This window comes from Pan paniscus, chromosome 15 (assembly GCF_029289425.2).
Source record: "Pan paniscus chromosome 15, NHGRI_mPanPan1-v2.0_pri, whole genome shotgun sequence".
Lineage (NCBI taxonomy): Eukaryota > Metazoa > Chordata > Mammalia > Primates > Hominidae > Pan > Pan paniscus.
The window spans coordinates 37,445,598-37,467,358 of record NC_073264.2 but is presented as its reverse complement, the minus strand read 5'-3'; the positions used below and the strand labels follow the sequence as shown (position 1 = coordinate 37,467,358).

Below are 21,761 nucleotides of genomic sequence, written 5' to 3'. Positions count from 1 at the left end.
AGTTAGGATTTGAATTTGTGATTCCCTCACGGCTAATGTTTTCATAGGCTCAATGGCTATTTGGATATTGTCATACACTAAATATTTGTGCCCCTGCCAAAATTTATATGTGAAATCTTAACCCCCAATATGATGGTATTAGGAGATAGAACTTTTAGGAGTAATTAGGTCAGGAGAGTGGAACCATCATGAATGGGGTTAGTGCCTTTATAAGAAGAGACGAGGGAGAGATTATTTCTCTCTCTGTCATGTGAGGATACAATGAGGAGACAGCCATCTGCAAATCAAAGAGGACCGTCAAAAGAATACAATCATGCTGGAATCCTAATCTCAGACTTTCAGCCTACAGAGCTGTGAGAAGTACATGTGTGTTGTTTGACCAACTAGTCTATGGTATTCTGCTATAGCAGTCCAAGCTGACTGAAACAGCTGTCCTCTTTTGGAAGTGCCTGCTAAAAACTTGGGTTGTCTTTTTTCTTTTTTTTCTTTCTTTCTTTCTTTTTTTTTTTTTTTTTTCCTTTTGAGATGGAGTCTCTCTCTGTTGCCCAGGCTGGAGTGCAGTGGCGCCATCTCAGCTCACTGCAACCTCCACCTCCTGGGTTCAAGCAATTCTCCTGCCTCAGCCTCCCAAGTAGCTGGGATTACAGGTGCCCACCACCATGCCTAGCTAATTTTTGTATTTTTAGTAGAGAAAGGGTTTCACCATGTTGGCCAGGCTGGTCTCAAACTCCTGAACTTCAGGTGATCTGCCTGCCTCGACCTCCCAAAGTGCTGAGATTACAGGTGTGAGCCACTGCGCCTCGCTTTTTTTGTTGTTGTTGTCGTTGTAGTTCTCATATTCTGAATACAAGCCCTTTGACATAGATGTTTTAAAATACTGAATATTAAGTTCTTATTTGTATTGTGAATATCGGTTTACCTACTCTGTGGTTTTATTTTCACTATTTTGATGCCTTTTTTTGATGGGATCTCATTATATTGCCCAGGCTAGAGTGCAGTGGCTATTCACAAGTGCAATTGTAGCACACTGTAGACTCAAATTCGTGGGCTCAAGCAATCCTCCCACCTCAGCCTCCTGAGTAGCTAGGACTACAGGTGTGTGCCACCATTCCTGGCTTTTCTTGATGTCTTTTGATGAAAAAAAGTTTTTTTTTATTTTAATAAAGTCCAATTTATTCATTTTTTTCTTTAGCATTTTTTTACCTTCAAAAAACTTGTCTATCTCAAATCATGAAGATACATTTGTATGTAATATTGTAGAAATTCTACTATTTTACCTTTTATATTTATATCTAAAATCCACATAGAAGACTTATGATTTCCACTCTGACATGTAAAGAGTTTGCAAGTCATCATTCCTGTCCTCACAACAAGGGGGCTGAAAATTTGAAAATCAACAAATCTTCTTAGATCCATCAGAGCATTGCAGTTACAAATCACAATGAAATGAAAAATCATTTTCATGAGTTTTCCCTCCAAAAGACCCACCAGTTTATCACAGTGAACATCTGAGAAAAATTCCCTCTTGCTTCCAGCAAAGACAGGTAAAAAGTATTAATTTTGAAATGTACTCAAGGGAAAAGTACCCATTTTGAAATATGCCCAGAGCATTCTGGTCTTCATTCTGTCCTCTGTAACAAAAGCTGGCTCTCAGGGAAACTACCACAGCCTTATCTGACCTGATGGAAGGTCAATTAGCTAACTCCAGCCTCGATTTCAGTCTCACATAAGCATAGGGGAGAAAAAGGCTAAGAAACTCTTCTAAAAGTCACAACCCAGGGAATATAGCCCATCAAAGAGAAGAGAAAGGAGAGAGATATTTTAATCACAAAATAATATAAGATTATCATAAGATAATAGGCCAGAACATCCAAGAACTGTGGGACAAGACAAAAGGTACAACATACATATAATGGGAATACTAGGAGAAGAATGAAAGAGGCAAAAGAAATATTAGAAGTAATAACATATCATAATTTTCCACAATTAATAAGAAACACCAAGCCAAAGATTGAGAAAGCTCAGAGAATACCAAGGGAACGAATACCCAAAATTTAGGCATATGATATCCCAACTGTAGGAAACCAAAAACAAAATATCTTGAAAAAAGCCAGACGGCAGGGGTGGGGGGGTAATACCTTATCTACAGAGGAACAAGGATAGAGTTATATTGGAACTCTCTTCAGAAACCATGCAAGGAAGAGAAGAGTGGAATGAAGTATTTGAAGTGTTGAAAGAAAAAGATCACCAACTGAGATTTCTATATCCAGTGAAAATATCCTTCAAAAGTGAAAAAATTATAAAGGCTTTTTCATACAAACAAAAACTGAGGAAATTTGTCAGCAATAGATCTATTTGCCTTGCAAGAAATGTGAAAATTTCTTCAGGGAGAAGAAAAATGATATAGGTGAGAAACTTGGATTTACATGAAGAAAGGAAGAGTGTTAAAGAAGGTATAAAGGAAAGTTTTTTTTAAAAAAATACCTTTCTTATTCATATCTTATGTAATATATAATTGTTTGTTCAAAATAATAATATCAACAACATATATAGCCTCTGAATAAATAGAATAAATGCACCAATGTTGTAAGGAATGAGAAGACATTGGGAAGATTTTGTTATAATGTATTTGCAGTTCCCATGAAGCTACATACTATTATTTGATAGTGAACTTAGATTATTTGTAAATATATATTGAAAACTCTAGGTCAAGGCCTAAAAATTTTTTAATCGATTTCTAAGAAAGGAGGGAAAATGGAATCATATAAAATGCTCAATTAAAATCAAAGAAGTTAGAAAAAGGGAAGATTTTTCAAAAGTGAAACAAATAGAAAACAATTTAAAATGTGGCAGGTATTCAACTGTATCAATAATCACTTTAGATGTCAGTCCCTTCAGGCTGCTATAACAAAATACTATAAACTGAGTATTTCATAAAACAGAAGTTTATTTCTTACTGTTCTGGAGTCTGGGAAGTCCACAATCAAGTCACCAACAGATTCAATATCTGGTGCGAGCACACTTTTTGGTTTATAGATGGTACCTTCTTTCAGGGTCCTCATGTGGTGAAAGTTGTGAACAAAGTTCCTTGGGCCTCTTTATAAAGGCACTAATACCATTCATGAGGGCTCTACCCTCATAACTCAACAACCTTCCAAAAGTCCCAACTCCTAATACTATCATCTTGGAGGGTAGCATTTCAAAACATGAATTTTGAGGGGACATAAACATGCAGACCATAGTAGATCTAAATGACCTAAATATACCAGTTAAAAGACAAAGGCTATCAGAGTGGATTGAAAACAAGACCCAACAATAATCCTACTTTAGACACAGGTTGAGCATCCCTAATTTGAAAATCCAAAATCCAACATCTTTTGAGCACTGACATGATGATCAAAGGAAATGCTCATTGGAGAGATTTTCAGATTAGGGATGTTCAACCTGTAAATATAATACAAATATTCCAAAGTCCAAAAAAGTCTGAAATCTGAAAAACTTTTGGTCCTAAGCATTTTGGATAAGGGATACACAGCTTGTGTAGAAATGCAGATTAAAAGTAAAGGGATGGAGAAAGATGTACCATGTTAACACCAGTCAAAAGAAAGCTAAAGAAGCTATGTTGATTTCAGATAAAGCAGAATCAAGGCAAGGAAATTTATCAGGGATAAAGAAGAGGGGATAAAGAAGAGTGTTATATATTAATAAAAGTGTCAATTCTCCAAAAAGACATAATAATTAATGTGTATTCAGAGAACCAGAATACATTATGCAAAACTTACAGAAGTATAAGGCAAAGTAGATGAATCCACAATTATAGTTGGAGATTTTATCTGTAATGCACAGATCCAGCAAGCAGAAAATCAGTGTAAGAATATAGTTGAACTGAACAGCACTGTCAGTCAACTGGATTTAATTGACATTTTTAGAACACTTCCCCAACCACAGCAGAATAAACATTCTTATCAAACTCACAGGGAACATTCACCAAGATAGACCACATTCTGGGCCATAAAAACATCTGTAATAATTTAAAGAATAGAAATCATACAAAGTATGCTCTTAGACCACAATTGAATTAAAATAGAAATCAATAAAAAATATCTAGATGGATCTCAAATATTTGGAGATTAAACAACACACTTTTAAGTAACACATGGGTGAAAGAAGAAGTTTCAAGAAAATTAAAAAATAAATGAAAATAAAAATACAATTTATCAAAATGTGCAGAATGCAGCAAGAACAATGTCTAGAGGGAAATTTGTAATACTGAATTTACATATTAGAAAAGAAGAAAGACCTAAAACCAGTAACCTAAGCCTACACATTAGATAACTAGAGAAAGAGTTATATAACCTTAAAGCAAGCAGAAGAAAAGAGCTAATAAAAATTAGAGTGGAAATAAACAAAATTGAAAATGGGGAAGAAATAAGAAAATCAACAAAACCAAAAATAGAGCAATCTAATTGATAAACCCTTAGCCAGGCTAACAATGTAAAAATAAATTATTAGTATCAGAAATGAAAGAGGAGACATTACTACTGACCCCATGGCCAATAAAAGGATAATAAAGACTATTTTAAACAACTCTATGCCCACAACATGATAATATTTAGATAAAATGGACTAATTCCTCAAAAGATCTATAAAAACTCATACAAGGAGAAATAGACCATCTGAATAGGCCTGAATCCATTAAAGAAATTGAATGGGGGGAGGAGCCAAGATGGCCCAATAGGAACAGCTCCGGTCTACCAGCGTGAGCAAGGCAGAAGACAGGTGATTTCTGCATTTCCATCTGAGGTACCAGGTTCATCTCACTAGGGAGTGCCAGACAGTGGGCGCAGGTCAGTGGGTGCGCACACCGTGCACGAGCCGAAGCAGGGCGAGGCATTGCCTCACTAGGGAAGTGCAAGGGGTCAAGGAATTCCCTTTCCAAGTCAAAGAAAGGGGTGATGGACAGCACCTGGAAAATCGGGTCACTCCCACCCGAATACTGCGCTTTTCCGACGGGCTTAAAAAACGGCGCACCACGAGATTATATCCCACACCTGGCTCGGAGGGTCCTACGCCCACGGAGTCTCACTGATTGCTAGCACAGCAGTCTGAGATCAAACTGCAAGGCGGCAGCCAGGCTGGGGGAGGGTCGCCCACTATTGCCCAGGCTTGATTAGGTAAACAAAGCAGCCCGGAAGCGCGAACGGGTGGAGCCCACCACAGCTCAAGGAGGCCTGCCTGCCTCTGTAGGCTCCACCTCTGGGGGCAGGGCACAGACAAACAAAAAGACAGCAGTAACTTCTGCAGACTTAAATATCCCTGTCTGACAGCTTTGAAGAGAGCAGTGGTTCTCCCAGCACGCAGCTGGAGATCTGAGAACGGGCAGACTGCCTCCTCAAGTGGGTCCCTGACCCCTGACCCCCGAGCAGCCTAACTGGGAGGCACCCCCCAGTAGGGGCACACCGACACCTCACACAGCAGGGTATTCCAACATACCTGCAGCTGAGGGTACTGTCTGTTAGAAGGAAAACTAACAAACAGAAAGGACATCCACACCAAAAACCCATCTGTACATCACCATCATCAAAGACCAAAAGTAGATAAAACCACAAAGATGGGGAAAAAACAGAACAGAAAAACTGGAAATTCTAAAAAGCAGAGCGCCTATCCTCCTCCAAAGGAACGCAGTTCCTCACCAGCAACGGAACAAAGCTGGATGGAGAATGACTTTGACGAGCTGAGAGAAGAAGGCTTCAGACGATCAAATTACTATGAGCTACGGGAGGACATTCAAACCAAAGGCAAAGAAGTTGAAAACTTTGAAAAAAATTTAGAAGAATGTATAACTAGAATAACCAATACAGAGAAGTGCTTAAAGGAGCTGATGGAGCTGAAAACCAAGGCTGGAGAACTATGTGAAGAATGCAGAAGCCTCAGGAGCCGATGCGATCAACTGGAAGAAAGGGTATCAGCAATGGAAGATGAAATGAATGAAATGAAGCGAGAAAGGAAGTTTAGAGAAAAAAGAATAAAAAGAAATTAGCAAAGCCTCCAAGAAATATGGGACTATGTGAAAAGACCAAATCTACGTCTGATTGGTGTACCTGAAAGTGATGGGGAGAATGGAACCAAGTTGGAAAACACTCTGCAGGATATTATCCAGGAGAACTTCCCCAATCTAGCAAGGCAGGCCAACATTCAGATTCAGGAAATACAGAGGATGCCACAAAGATACTCCTCGAGAAGAGAAACTCCAAGACACATAATTGTCAGATTCACCAAAGTTGAAATGAAGGAAAAAATGTTAAGGGCAGCCAGAGAGAAAGGTCGGGTTACCCTCAAAGGGAAGCCCATCAGACTAACAGCAGATCTCTCAGCAGAAACCCTACAAGCCAGAAGAGAGTGGGGGCCAATATTCAACATTCTTAAAGAAAAGAATTTTCAACCCAGAATTTCATATCCAGCCAAACTAAGCTTCAGAAGTGAAGGAGAAATAAAATACTTTACAGACAAGCAAATGCTGAGAGATTTTGTCACCACAAGGCCTGCCCTAAAAGAGCTCCTGAAGGAGGCACTAAATATGGAAAGGAACAACCGGTACCAGCCACTGCAAAATCATGCCAAAATGTAAAGACCATCGAGACTAGGAAGAAACTGCATCAACTAACGAGCAAAATAACCAGCTAACATCATAATGACAGGATCAAATTCACACATAACAATATTAACTTTAAATGTAAACGGACTAAATGCTCCAATTAAAACACACAGACTGGCAAATTGGATAAAAAGTCAAGACCCATCAGTGTGCTGTATTCAGAAAACCCATCTCATGTGCAGAGACATACATAGGCTCAAAATAAAAGAATGGAGGAAGATCTACCAAGCAAATGGAAAACAAAAAAAGGCAGGGGTTGCAATCCTAGTCTCTGATAAAACAGACTTTAAACCAACAAAGATCAAAAGACACAAAGAAGGCCATTACATAATGGTAAAGGGATCAATTCAACAAGAAGAGCTAACTATCCTAAATATATATGCACCCAATACAGGAGCACCCAGATTCATAAAGCAAGTCCTGAGTGACCTACAAAGAGACTTAGACTTCCACACATTAATAATGGGAGACTTTAACACCCCACTGTCAACATTAGACAGATCAACGAGACAGAAAGTCAACAAGGATACCCAGGAATTGAACTCAGCTCTGCACCAAGTGGACCTAATAGACATCTACAGAACTCTCCACCCCAAATCAACAGAATATACATTTTTTTCAGCACCACACCACACCTATTCCAAAATTGACCACATACTTGGAAGTAAAGCTCTCCTCAGCAAATGTAGAAGAACAGAAATTATAACAAACTATCTCTCAGACCACAGTGCAATCAAACTAGAACTCAGGATTAAGAATCTCTCTCAAAACTGCTCAACTACATGGAAACTGAACAACCTGCTCCTGAATGACTACTGGGTACATAACGAAATGAAGGCAGAAATAAAGATGTTCTTTGAAGCCAACGAGAACAAAGACACAACATACCAGAATCTCTGGGATGCATTCAAAGCAGTGTGTAGAGGGAAATTTATAGCACTAAATGCCCACAAGAGAAAGCAGGAAAGATCCAAAATTGACACCCTAACATCACAATTAAAAGAACTAGAAAAGCAAGAGCAAACACATTCAAAAGCTAGCAGAAGGCAAGAAATAACTAAAATCAGAGCAGAACTGAAGGAAATAGAGACACAAAAAACCCTTTAAAATATTATTGAATCCAGGAGCTGGTTTTTTGAAAGGATCAACAAAATTGATAGACCGCAAGACTAATCAAGAAAAAAAGAGAGAAGAATCAAATAGACGCAATAAAAAATGATAAAGGGGATATCACCACCGTTCCCACAGAAATACAAACTACCATCAGAGAATACTACAAACACCTCTACGCAAATAAACTAGAAAATCTAGAAGAAATGGATAAATTCCTGGACACATACACCCTCCCAAGACTAAACCAGGAAGAAGTTGAATCTCTGAATAGACCAATAACAGGATCTGAAATTGTGGCAATAATCAATAGCTTACCAACCAAAAAGAGTCCAGGACCAGATGGATTCACAGCCGAATTCTACCAGAGGTACAAGGAGGAACTGGTACCATTCCTTCTGAAACTATTCCAATCAATAGAAAAAGAGGGAATCCTCCCTAACTCATTTTATGAGGCCAGCATCATTCTGATACCAAAGCCAGGCAGAGACACAACAAAAAAAGAGAATTTTAGACCAATATCCTTGATGAACATTGATGCAAAAATCCTCAATAAAATACTGGCAAACCGAATCCAGCAGCACATCAAAAAGCTTATCCACCATGATCAAGTGGGCTTCATCCCTGGGATGCAAGGCTGGTTCAATATACACAAATCAACAAATGTAATCCAGCATATAAACAGAGCCAAAGACAAAAACCACATGATTATCTCAATAGATGCAGAAAAAGCCTTTGACAAAATTCAACAACGCTTCATGCTAAAAACTCTCAATAAATTAGGTATTGATGGGACGTATTTCAAAATAATAAGAGCTATCTATGACAAACCCACAGCCAATATCATACTGAATGGGCAAAAACTGGAAGCATTCCCTTTGAAAACTGGCACAAGACAGGGATGCCCTCTCTCACCACTCCTATTCAACATAGTGTTGGAAGTTCTGGCCAGGGCAATTAGGCAGGAGAAGGAAATAAAGGGTATTCAATTAGGAAAAGAGGAAGTCAAATTGTCCCTGTTTGCAGACGACATGATTGTATATCTAGAAAACCCCACTGTCTCAGCCCAAAATCTCCTTAAGCTGATAAGCAACTTCAGCAAAGTCTCAGGATACAAAATCAATGTACAAAAATCACAAGCATTCTTATACACCAACAACAGACAAACAGAGAGCCAAATCATGAGTGAACTCCCATTCACAATTGCTTCAAAGAGAATAAAATACCTAGGAATCCAACTTACAAGGGATGTGAAGGATCTCTTCAAGGAGAACTACAAACCACTGCTCAAGGAAATAAAAGAGGATACAAACAAATGGAAGAACATTCCATGCTCATGGGTAGGAAGAATCAATATTGTGAAAATGGCCATACTGCCCAAGGTAATTTACAGATTCAATGCCATCCCCATCAAGCTACCAATGCCTTTCTTCACAGAATTGGAAAAAACTACTTTAAAGTTCATATGGAACCAAAAAAGAGCCCACATCGCCAAGGCAATCCTAAGCCAAAAGAACAAAGCTGGAGGCATCACACTACCTGACTTCAAACTATACTACAAGGCTACAGTAACCAAAACAGCATGGTACTGGTACCAAAACAGAGATATAGACCAATGGAACAGAACAGAGCCCTCAGAAATAACACCACATATCTACAACTATCTGATCTTTGACAAACCTGAGAAAAACAAGCAATGGGGAAAGGATTACCTATTTAATAAATGGTGCTGGGAAAACTGGCTAGCCATATGTAGAAAGCTGAAACTGGATCCCTTCCTTACACCTTATACAAAAATCAATTCAAGATGGATTAAAGACTTAAACGTTAGACCTAAAACCATAAAAACCCTAGAAGAAAACCTAGGCATTGCCATTCAGGACATAGGCATGGGCAAGGACTTCATGTCTAAAACACCAAAAGCAATGGCAACAAAAGACAAAATTGACAAATGGGATCTAATTAAACTAAAGAGCTTCTGCACAGCAAAACAAACTACCATCAGAGTGAACAGGCAACCTACAGAATGGGAGAAAATTTTCGCAACCTACTCATCTGACAAAGGGCTAATATCCAGAATCTACAATGAACTCAAACAAATTTAGAAGAAAAAAACAAATAACCCCATCAAAAAGTGGGCAAAGGACATGAACTGACACTTCTCAAAAGAAGACATTTATGCAGCCAAAAAACACATGAAAAAATGCTCATCATCACTGGCCATCAGAGAAATGCAAATCAAAACCACAATGAGATACCATCTCACACCAGTTAGAATGGCAATCATTAAAAAGTCAGGAAACAACAGGTGCTGGAGAGGATGTGGAGAAATAGGAACACTTTTACACTGTTGGTGGGACTGTAAACTAGTTCAACCATTGTGGAAGTCAGTGTGGTGATTCCTCAGGGATCTAGAACTGGAAATACCATTTGACCCAGCCAATCCATTACTGGGTATATACCCAAAGGACTATAAATCATGCTGCTATAAAGACACATGCACACGTATGTTTATTGCGGCATTATTCACAATAGCAAAGACTTGGAACCAACCCAAATGTCCAACAATGATAGACTGGATTAAGAAAATGTGGCACATATACACCATGGACTACTATGCAGCCATAAAAAATGATGAGTTCATGTCCTTTGTCGGGACATGGGTGAAATTGGAAATCATCATTCTCAGTAAACTATCGCAAGAACAAAAAACCAGACACCGCATATTCTCACTCATAGGTGGGAATTGAACAATGAGTTCATATGGACACAGGAAGGGGAATATCATACTCTGGGGACTGTTGTGGGGTGGGGGGAGGGATAGCATTGGGAGATATACCTAATGCTGGATGATGAGTTAGTGGGTGCAGCGCACCAGCATGGCACATGTATACATATGTAACTAACCTGCACAATGTGCACATGTACCCTAAAACTTAAAGTATAATAATAAAAAAAAAGAAATTGAATGAGCAATTAATAACCTTCCAAAACAAAAAGCACCAGGCCCAGATAGTCTCACTGGTGAATTCTACCAAACATTTAAGAAAGAAATGATAACAATTCTTCACAATCTCTTCCAGAAAACAGAAGCAGAGGGAACACTTCCTAATTTATTCTAATAGGCCAGTATCACCTTAATACCAAAACCAGATGAAGATATTGCAAGAAAGAAAAATCATGTACCAATGTATCTCATGAATACAGGTGTTAAAATCTCCAACAAAATACGAGCAAATCAATCAGTCCGTCACAACCCTATGGCAGGTATGCAAGGCTGATTGAATGTTCAAAAATTTATTAATATAATCCATAAAATCAGGTTAAAGAAGAAAAATCATATCAATAAATGCAGCAAAAGCATTTGAAAAATCCAACATTTATTCATGATCTCAGCAAATTAAAAATTTAAGAAAACTTTTTCAGCTTGATAAAAATACCTACCAAAAACCTCCAGCTAACATCATACTTAATGGTGGGAAACTAGTTGCTTTCTGCCTAAGATAAGGAATGAAACCAGGATGTCCCTCTCACCACACCTATTCAACATTACACTAAAGTCCTAGCCAATGCAGTAAGACCAGAAAAGAAGACAAAAGGCATACAGGTTGGGAAGAAACAAATAAAACTTTGTTCACATATGACATGATTGTCTATGTGGAAAAAAAATTCCTGGAATTAATAAGCAATTATGACAAATAGCAAGATTGCATGACACAATGTTAATATATTAAAGTCAATAACTTTCCTACATACCATCAATAAACAATTGGAATTTGAAATTCAAAGCATCTTTTACATTAGCACCAAAAGCACCCAAAATAACTAGGTGTAAATCTGATAAAATATATAAATATAAATTAATCTGGCTTAGATAAAATATATACATATATATGAGAAAAATATTTTTAGATAGATAAACTATATACAGATATAGAGAAAATATATAAATCTGGCCAGGCACAGTGGCTCACGCCTGTAATCCCAGCACTTTGGGAGGCTGAGGCAGGCACACCACCTGATGTTAGGAGTTCGAGACCAGCCTGGCCAACATGGTGAAACCCCGTCTCTACTAAAAATACAAAAATTAGCTGGGCGTGGTGGCACGTGCCTGTAATCCCAGCTACCTGGGATATTTATAGATATATATATCTATATATCTGACAAAATATATATGAGGAAAACTATAAGACTGAAAAATATCAAAGAAGATCTAAATAAAGGGAAAGATATTTCATGTTCATGCATTAAAAAAAATCAATATTGTCAAGATGTCAGTTATCCCCAACTTGATCTATAGATTCAATGCAATCCAAATTCCTAGCAAGCTGTTTTGTGAATATCAACAAATTGATTCTAAAGTTTATATGGAAAAACAAAACACTCAGAAGAGCCAATACAATATCAAAGAATAAAAACAATCTGAAAACTGACACTACCTTATTTCAGACTTATTTTAAAATTACAATTATCAAGATGATGTGGTGTTAACTTAAAAAATAGACAAATTGATTTACACTTATGAACAAAATAAAGAGTCCAGAAATAGACTCACACAAATACAGTCAACTGACCTCTGACAGAGGAGTAGAGGCAATCCAGTGGAGAAAAGATAGTCTTTTCAACAAATGGTACTAGAAAAACTGGACATTTGTATTCCCCCCCCAAAAAAAGTCGATGACACAGACCTTACACCTTTCACAAAAATCAACTCAAAATGAATCATAGACCTAAATTTAAAATTCAAAATGTTAACTTCTAGAAGATAACACAGGAAGAAAATCTAAATGATCCAAGGTTTGATAATGAGTTTTTAGAACATCAAAGGTACAATCCATAAAAGAAATCAAGTTGGACTTCATTAAAATTAAAATTTTCTACTCTAAAAAACTCTTAAGAGAATGAAAAGACGAGACACAAAAAGATAACCCAATTAAAAAATGGAAGATCTATCTGAACAGACACTTCATCAAAGAAGATATACATGTGGCAAATGATCATATGAAAATATGTTCAGCATCACATGTCATTAGGGAATTGAAAATTGAGATACTACCGCACATGGAATAGAATGACTAAAACAAAAAACCTGACAATATCAAAGGCCGACAAGAATGTGGACCAACAGGACCTCGCATCTATTATGGATGGAAAGTGCAAAATGGCACAGCTGCTTTAGAACACAATCTGGCAGTTTCTGACGAAGGTAAACACGGACTTAATACAAATACCAATATGCTCCTAAGTATTTAACCCAGATGAATTAGAATGTGTTTTGGTATTATGGCCACACAAAAACCTGCACACAATGTTGATAACAGCTTTATTCATAATTGCCCCAAATGGAAAGCAACTAAGATGTCCCTCAATAGATAAATGAATAATTCAAACTGTGATACATCCATACAATGGAACATTATTTAGCACTAAAAAGAAATGTGCTACCAAGCCATTAAAAGATACAGAGGAAACAAATGCATATTGCAAAGTGAAAGATTCCAGTCTGAAAAGTTTACATACTCTGTCATTCCAACTACATGACATCTTAGAAAACGTAAAACAATAGAGGCAATAAAAAGGTCCATGGTTGCATGGATTCTTGGAGGGTGATGGAAGGGATGGATAGGTGAAGCACAGGGGACTTTTAGGACAGTGAAATTATTCTGTATGGTATTGTAATGGTGGATACCTGATATTATGCATTTGTCAAAACCCACAGAACTATACAGCACAAAGAGAACCCTAATGTAAACTATGGACTTTAGTTAATAATAATCTATCAATATTGGTTTATTAATTATAACAAATATACCACACTAATGCAAGACGCTGAAACCAGGGGAAACTGTGGGGAAGGGGGGATATATAGGAACACTTCATAATCCATTCAGTTTTTCTATAGTTTTAAGTTTTAGCTCTAAAATATAGCCTATTAATTTTTAACCCACATAAAATTGATTTTTGTGTATGTTCTAAACTAAGGACCATAATTGCATGTAGAATCTATATTCATAGATACACACGTTGTGTGTGTGTATTGGGGGGGTAGCGAATAATGGAGGAAGCTGGGAGGCTCTCATAATCATCCAGTTGCAGGGTGATGGTGGCTCAGATCTGGGTGGTAAAACAGTATAATGAGACACACATGGATTCTGTATGTATTTTAAAACTGGAGCCCAGTTATTATTTTCTGTTATTATAGATTATTTTAGTCTGTATTAAAATTTTCCAGAAATGCAGTTGTGCACTATATGCTGTTTTACATCTGGCTTTGTTCTTTCAACATGTTTTTGGAGCTTATCCGTGTTCTTTCACATATCAGCAGTTTGGTCTTATTTAATTGCTCAGTATTACATTGCATGGATATTCCACAATTACCTTCAATTGTTTTCAGTTCCAGGCTATTATTAATAAAGATTCTATGTTCATCCATGTGCAGTCTTTGTATGGACATATATGCATTTCTTTTTTTTTTTTTTTTTTTTTTTGAGATGGAGTCTCGCTCTGTCACCCAGGCTGCAGTGCAGTGGCGCGATCTCGGCTCAGTGCAAGCTCCGCCTCCTGGGTTCACGCCATTCTCCTGCCTCAGCCTCCTGAGTAGCTGAGACTACAGGCACCTGCCACCACGCCCAGCTAATTTTTTGTATTTTTAGTAGAGACGGGGTTTCACCGTGTTAGCCAGGACGGTTTTGAACTCCTCGTGATCCGCCTGCATCGGCCTCCCAAAGTGCTAGGATTACAGCCGCGAGCCACCCGCGCCCGGCCACATATATGCATTTCTTTTGGGTAAATATCTACAAGTGGATTTGCCAGACTGTACAGAAAGGGGATGTTTATACTAAACTGCCAAATTGTTTTTCAAAGTAGTTGTATAATTTTACATTCCCATAAGTAATGTATAAGAATTCCATATTCTAAATTTTAGCCATTCTAGTGGGTATGTAGTGGTAGTTTAATTTGCATATCCTTAATGATTAATGATGTTGAACATCTTTTCGTATGTTTCTTGGTCATTCACATATCTTCTTTTGTGAACTGTCTAAAATTTTGCCAAATTTTTTAGTGAGTTGTCTGTCTCTTATTGAGTTATAACTGACAAAGGTTTTATATCCAAAATACATAAAGAAATGTTATATGTACAGCAAATAATTTGACAGTTTGTAGTTTGCCTTTTCATTTTCTTAACAGTGTATCTGAAGAGTAGAAGTTTTGAAATTTTGAAGTCCAATTTATTTTCTTTTACAACTTTGTGTTCCAAGAAATCTTTGCCTATACCAAGGACATATTCTTCTGTTTTCCTCTAGAAGCTTTATCTCATTTCAGATCTCATGCTTAGGTCTATTTTGAGTTAATTTTGTATATAGAGTGAGTTAAGGGCTAAGATTCATTTTTTCCCCCACATGGATATTCAGTTTGTCTAGCACCATTTATTAGAAAAACTGTCCTTTTCTCCATTTGAATTACCTTGGTTTTTCTAATTTAGCAGCCACTTCTTCCTGTTCTCTCCTTTACCATTTCTTCCTCACCACCCCAGATGTTAAATATCAGAGTGATCCAGGGTTCACACTTAAGCCTCTTCTCTACTTCACTCACTCCTTAGGAAATCTCATCCAGTCCCAGGACTTTATTGCTATCAATACGTAGATAATTCTCAAATGCATTTCTGATTTTTCCTCTGAACTCTAGGTTCATACGGCCAATAATCTACTCATCATCTCCACTTGCATGTCTAACCAATAAACATCTAAAATTCCACATACTTCCCCCACCATACCTGCTCCTTTTGCAGCCTTCACCATGTTAGTTGCTCCATGTTATGTAAGATCACATATCTATCTTATAGTTGCTCCATCTCCATGTGAGAAACCTTGGAGTTATCCTTGACTCCTCTCTTTTTCTCACAGAATATATCCAATCCAATAGCAAATCTCCTGGGCTCCACATTTAAAATACACACAGAATCCAACCATTTCTCATTATGCTATTCCTACCACTCAGATATGAGCCATCATCACCCTGCAACTGGATTGTTGTGAGAGCCTCCCAGCTTCCTTCCTTATTTGCCCCCTTCTCCAATGCACACATAATCTGTTAATTATACCCAGCACCATAATCATCATCTACTCAAAACTTTCCAGTATTGCCCATCTCATTCAGAGTATAATCTAAAGTTCTTACATAAGTTGCAAGACCCTCCAGAATATGGTCCCCTTGATATCTCTACGATCTCATATTCTATTGTTCTTCCCTTGCATTCTGTGTTCCAGCTACACTGGCCTCTTTGTCGTACCTAAAATATGTCAAGCTGCTCCCATTTCAGGGCCTTTGTGCTTGTTGTTGCCTCTACCTGCAGCGTTCACACCCTAGATATCTGCATGGCCTCCTTCCTCCCTTTGTGTTTCTGCTCAAATGTTATCTTCTTTGTGAAGCCATCCTTATCCACCCTAATAAAATAGCACCATCCATTTTCTACCTTGTTATTCTGCTTTTTTTTCTATAACACTTACAAAGAAAAAAGAAACACTGCATGTAACTTTCTTATCTTCCCCTTCCAGAATGAAAGCTCCTCAAGAATAAGGACTTTGTGTTGTTTAATGCTATATTCTCAATAGCAAGAATAAAGCCTGCCACATAATAGGTGCTCATTAAGTATTTGTTGTCAAATGGAAAACTCCTACCCATTCAATATCTCTTTCCTGACCTACTGAAGAATAATAAAGAACTTTCTTTTCTCTCTAGACTCCCGAATAATTTTGTTTTGTATCTCTTCTGTAAGCCTGTGAAGATCTCTCTTCACTATTTGATGATATCTTATTTGCATTTTATTCCCTGGCACCTAGCATAACATCAATTAACAAGTATTTGTTGAATAAATAAATGAATGAGTTGATAAGGGGCCTGTATTATAAGCATAATTACTGGGTAAATAGAATAAATCCTGCCCTATCTCCCTTCCTCATACTTCCATTCTTACTCTTATTCTTCTTCCAACCATCCCCACCTGAACCCTGAAACTGGCTACCCTCTCTCTTACCCATGCCTCCTCATAATCATATCTTCTTACTCTTACCTCTTATTAATCCTAGATAAGCAATCTTATAAACTTACTTCTAAAGTATAAATAGAAAATTTAAAACACCACCAAAATTAAATGTCTAATGGTTAATCCTCATCCTGTCCTTTCTTTACAGAGACAGTGCTCTGCAGGGAGTCTACCACTGTGATGGTTAATACTGAGTGTCAACTTGATTGGATTGAAGGATGCAAAGTATTGTTCCTGGGTGTGTCTGTGAGGGTGTTGCCAAAGGAGATTAACATTTGAGTCAGTGGGCTGGGAAAGGTAGACCCAGCCGTAATCTAGGTGGGCACCATCTAATCAGCTGCCAGCACAGCTAGAAGATAAAGTAGGCAGAAAAACATGAAAACATTAGACTGGCCTAGCCTCTGAGCCTACATCTTTCTCCCATGCTGGATGCTCCCTGCCCTTGAACATCAGACTCCAAGTTCTTCAGTTTTGGGACTGGGACTCACTATCCTTGCTCCTCAGCTTGCAGACAGCCTATTGTGGGACCTTATGATCATGTGAGTTAATAATAAATAAATATATATATACACACACACATATATACACACACACACACACATATATATACACACACACACACACATATATATATCTGTCCCTCTAGAGAACCCTGACTAATACAACTACTAATAAAAATTGGGGCAAAAGACATTGATTGGGTATTATAAGTAGGTTATGCTCACAGTAGCAATATCTCTTAAGACTTTTTAAAAGACTTCCTAATAAAAGAGATTTAAAATACAGCAAATATCAAGTTTGTGCATTTTCAATTTCATTATCAGCACCACCTTCATTATCCAAAATTATTACTAAAGCTTATGACACATACAGCATGAGCAGCAGACAGAAAATTTTGAACTCAGTGCCTCTGTGGTTCACAGGTGCAGAGGCAGACATCACAGCTGTCAAGCAGTTATTTACAAGTGAGACACTTCTCCAGTAGTAATTGACAACCTTCTTTAAGGGAAAAGAGGCTGCAAAACTGTGGAATATTAGAACATGAAGCCAAAGAGGAAAACTGACTTGCCTAAGGCCACTCAACAAGTTATTCAGCCAGAATGGGAACTCATACTTGACTTCAACTTCTTATTCCTCGTGTTCTTACTCCTACAAGTTTTCTACTACTCAGGGGCTCTTTAGGGTAAATTAACCATGAAAACACACACACGCACATACACACACAAACTAAATTCCATTCATATTAAGATATGCTTCCTTTTTTCTCTCCCCTATCCATGGTAGTAATAACAAGAAGTAAAAGCTTTTTCATTATAAAGTAAACTTCCATTTTTCTTTCTTGATACGTTTTCAGGTTTTCCTCTAAAAGTAATTAAAAGTACTACTCAAGTTGTTCCTAGTTGTCTAGAATGGCTTATGCTGCCATTAGCTTCTACAGCTCTGTCATTAGAGAAATGGACTGTACTTCTTCTTCACCTTTCACATGCGGCCAAAATTGGGTTACTTTAAAAGGCCAGATGTCAAAAGCAGATAAATCCTTTGTACTGTAATGAGCATAATGATGAATAATGGCACTTATGTTCAATAAATGATGCCCTGCCCATAAACAGCCTTTCCTCAGATATTCTATTTAATTCAATGATATATTCCAGGTAATTTGTGGAACTGAATGAGAAATTACCTTAAACAAGAAGACTTTGGAATTTACTAAAATATACTTGTTGAAAATAATTAATGGAAGCAGAGTTTGCATTAGTAAAATTATGGCATTAAAATCCGTCATTGCATGAATTCATCTTCCAAGTGGCCTGCCTTGGAGCAGGTGTACAGATGAGGGCATTGTGGCATGAACAATGTTGGTAGTAAAAGGCATGCTATTGATATCAATGTGCCATGGTATGTGGTGCTCTTTGTGTGTTTTAAGAACAGAGACAATCCATATAGTGTTGATCATCTCCCACTTAAACTACTCCAAAACCCAACTGATCTTGCTACCTATATTCCATGGAACTATCCTAGTAATCTTTGGAAAACATAAATCACATCACGCCACTAACCCCCACTCAAACTACTAATGGTTTCCCACCATAGTTGAAATAAAAATCCAAAATGCTTTCCATGCTCTATAAGACTGTAAAAAGACCTATCTCTAGCCTGCCTCTCTGACATTATCGTCTACTATTCTTTCCCCCTTGCTACTCCACACTAGTTACACTTGCGGTATTGATAGTTCTTAAATATTCAAAGATATTCCTTCCCCCAGGGACCTTGCGGTTTTTTTCTCCACTATATCTCATTTTTGCATGAATCACTTCCTCATCACATTCAAGAATCTGCTTATATATCATCTACAACTTCTATTCCCAGCAACACAGCAAACTACATACCTTGGGAAAAAAAACTTTCCCAGCGGAGAACAGCTAAAATTGCTTTAAAAATGCATTTTTAGATACTTTAATTGTTTAATTGAGAAGTTTTTAAAAAAATCGTAGAAACCAAAAAGTTAAAGCAAAAACATTAATCTCAAAAGGTAAGAGAATACTGAAAACGATGCCTGTCCTGGGACAATGGCTGATCGCTGATAGTCCAGAGCTGCACTGTTCAATACAGTAGCCACTTGCCACCTGCGACTATTTAAATTTTTTTAAAAATTATAAATTTAATTTCTCAATTACATAAGCCACATTTCAAGTGTTCAATAATCACAGTGGCTGATGGATACCATGTTGGACAACACAAATACAGAACGTTTCCATCATATAGAAAGTTGAATTGGATGCTCTGATCTCAATTTTTAAACAAAACCTAGAGCCCATTGAAAGAGAAAGTTAGATTGGAGACCTCCTCCTATTTCAGGTACACAGATCCCCCTAAAGAAAAAAACACTACACCTACAAGGAACATCCAAGCTAGAAAGAAAATCTTTCCTCCCAAAGTAAAACAGGAAAAAACAATGCATGTCTAAGACTTGACCCCAAATTGAAGAAAAAAATGTTCTTCTAGAATACATAACAATCTGTTCTTCACGTATGTTTGGAGCCAGAATTTTCTCTACCTCTATGATCCAATTAATTTGAAGCTGAGAAATTTCTTTAAACTAATGCTGGAATGGGAGTGTCACCATGTTCCCAATAGAAGTAAATGTAAACCATCTACTAAGGAACCTACCCTAAATCCCAGGCTTCAACAAAATCCCTGCAAAATGTATAAAAATATATATGCTCACAAAAATAAAATACGAAAGTAAATAAGATACTAAGAGTGAGCAGAAACCACTGAAAGAAGAGTAAAACTCTCAAATACTGTAGATATTAGAATTATTGTATATAGAATATAATGGTTATGTAATAAATACCCTTAAAATAAGAGTTCCAATACTACATTTAGTAAATGATTCACTACATACAGCCATTATGGAAAACAATACAGAGCTTCCTCAAAAAACTAAAAACAGAACTGCCATATGACCCAGCAATCCCACTGCTGGGCATATGTCCAAAAGAAAGGAAATCAGTATGTCGATGAGATATCTGTACTACCATGGTTATTGTAGCACTATTCGCAATAGCCAAAATATGGAATCAACCTGAGTGTCCATCAATAGATGAGTAGATTTTTTTAATGTGGTATATATAACAATGAAGTAGTATTCAGCCATAAAAAAGAATGAAATTCTGTCATTTGCAGCAACATGGATGGAATGGGAGGTCATTATGTTAGTGAAATGAGCCAGTCACAGAAAGACAAACATCACATGTTCTCACTTACATGTGGAAGCTAAAAAACTGAATCTCATGGAGGTAGAGAACAGAATGATGATTACAAGAGGCTGGGAAAGGAAGTGGGGAAGGGGAATGAAGACGAGTTGGTTAAAGGGTACAAAAATATTGTTAGAAGGAATAAGTTCTATTATTTGATGGTATAGTATGGAAATTATAGTTAACAATAATTTATTATATATTTCAAAATAGCTAAAAAAGAAGAATTATAATGTTCCCAACATAAAAAAAAATGTTCGAGGTGATGGATATCCCAATTACTCTGATTTGACTACATATTGTACGCATCTGTCAAATTATCACATGTATCCCAAAAAACATGTACAATTATGATATATCAATAAAAATACAAATAAGACACTACAAAAATGATTAGGTTTTTTAAAAAAAGTCTAGAAATTTAAAATATAGTAAATAATATTTTTGAACAGATTTTAAATGATTGAAGAGAAAGTTAATAATTGGAAAATAACTCTGAAGAAATTACACAGATTATAGCCTAAGATAACAAAGTGATTGATAGGGGGCTATAGTAATAAATATAATTGAAGTTTGGAAATAAGGTAATAGAAATAGACAATATTTGAAGGGTAAATGGCTAAGGATTTACCCAAATTATGAAAGTCATAAATTCCCAGGTTCCAGAAGCCAAACAAATGCTAGAAGGGTAAATAAAAAGAAACACACATGTAGAGATATTGTAATGAACCTGCAGAATACCAAAGATAAAAATATTTTTAAAGTAGACAGTAAAAAGGCAAACCAGCAACAAAGTAATATCAATTAGACTGATGCCTGACTTCTCAAAACAGCAGTGAGGCTAGAAGTAAATAGAATAACAACTTCAAGATTAGACAGTTATGACCTAGAATTATATACCAAGTGAAAATGTTGTTTCAAGAATTAAGGCTGTGTCAATCAAACTTTATCTTAGATCAGGGTCTCTAGAAACACAGCTTGAAACAGGAATCTCTATACAAGTGATTAACTGACAGACTTCTCTCCTGAGTAAATTATAATGATGTAAGGAGAACAGGATAAGGCAGGGGAAGAAACTCAAGATGTGGTTTCAGCTATAGTCTAGCCCCAGCCTGACCTCAAGGGAGTTCTGGAGTATGATTATCACCACGTGGTTGTCCCACCTTGAGGCAAAAGGCTTAGGTGTCTTTCAAAG

At 37.0% G+C, this 21,761-nt stretch overlaps 2 long non-coding RNA genes across 2 annotated transcripts in view; one reads left to right on the top strand and one right to left on the bottom strand.

Moving 5' to 3' along the window:
• LOC130540771 (uncharacterized) overlaps nucleotides 1-18,415 on the top strand; it is a 41,786-nt gene extending 23,371 nt beyond the window's left edge. The window contains exon 4 of the long non-coding RNA XR_008954769.2: nucleotides 16,957-18,415. This is a non-coding gene — a long non-coding RNA (uncharacterized LOC130540771). The remainder of the gene's footprint in view (nucleotides 1-16,956) is intronic.
• The window catches only part of LOC134728952 (uncharacterized), a 173,853-nt gene that overhangs the window by 14,228 nt on the left and 137,864 nt on the right, over nucleotides 1-21,761 (bottom strand). The window lies entirely within an intron of this gene.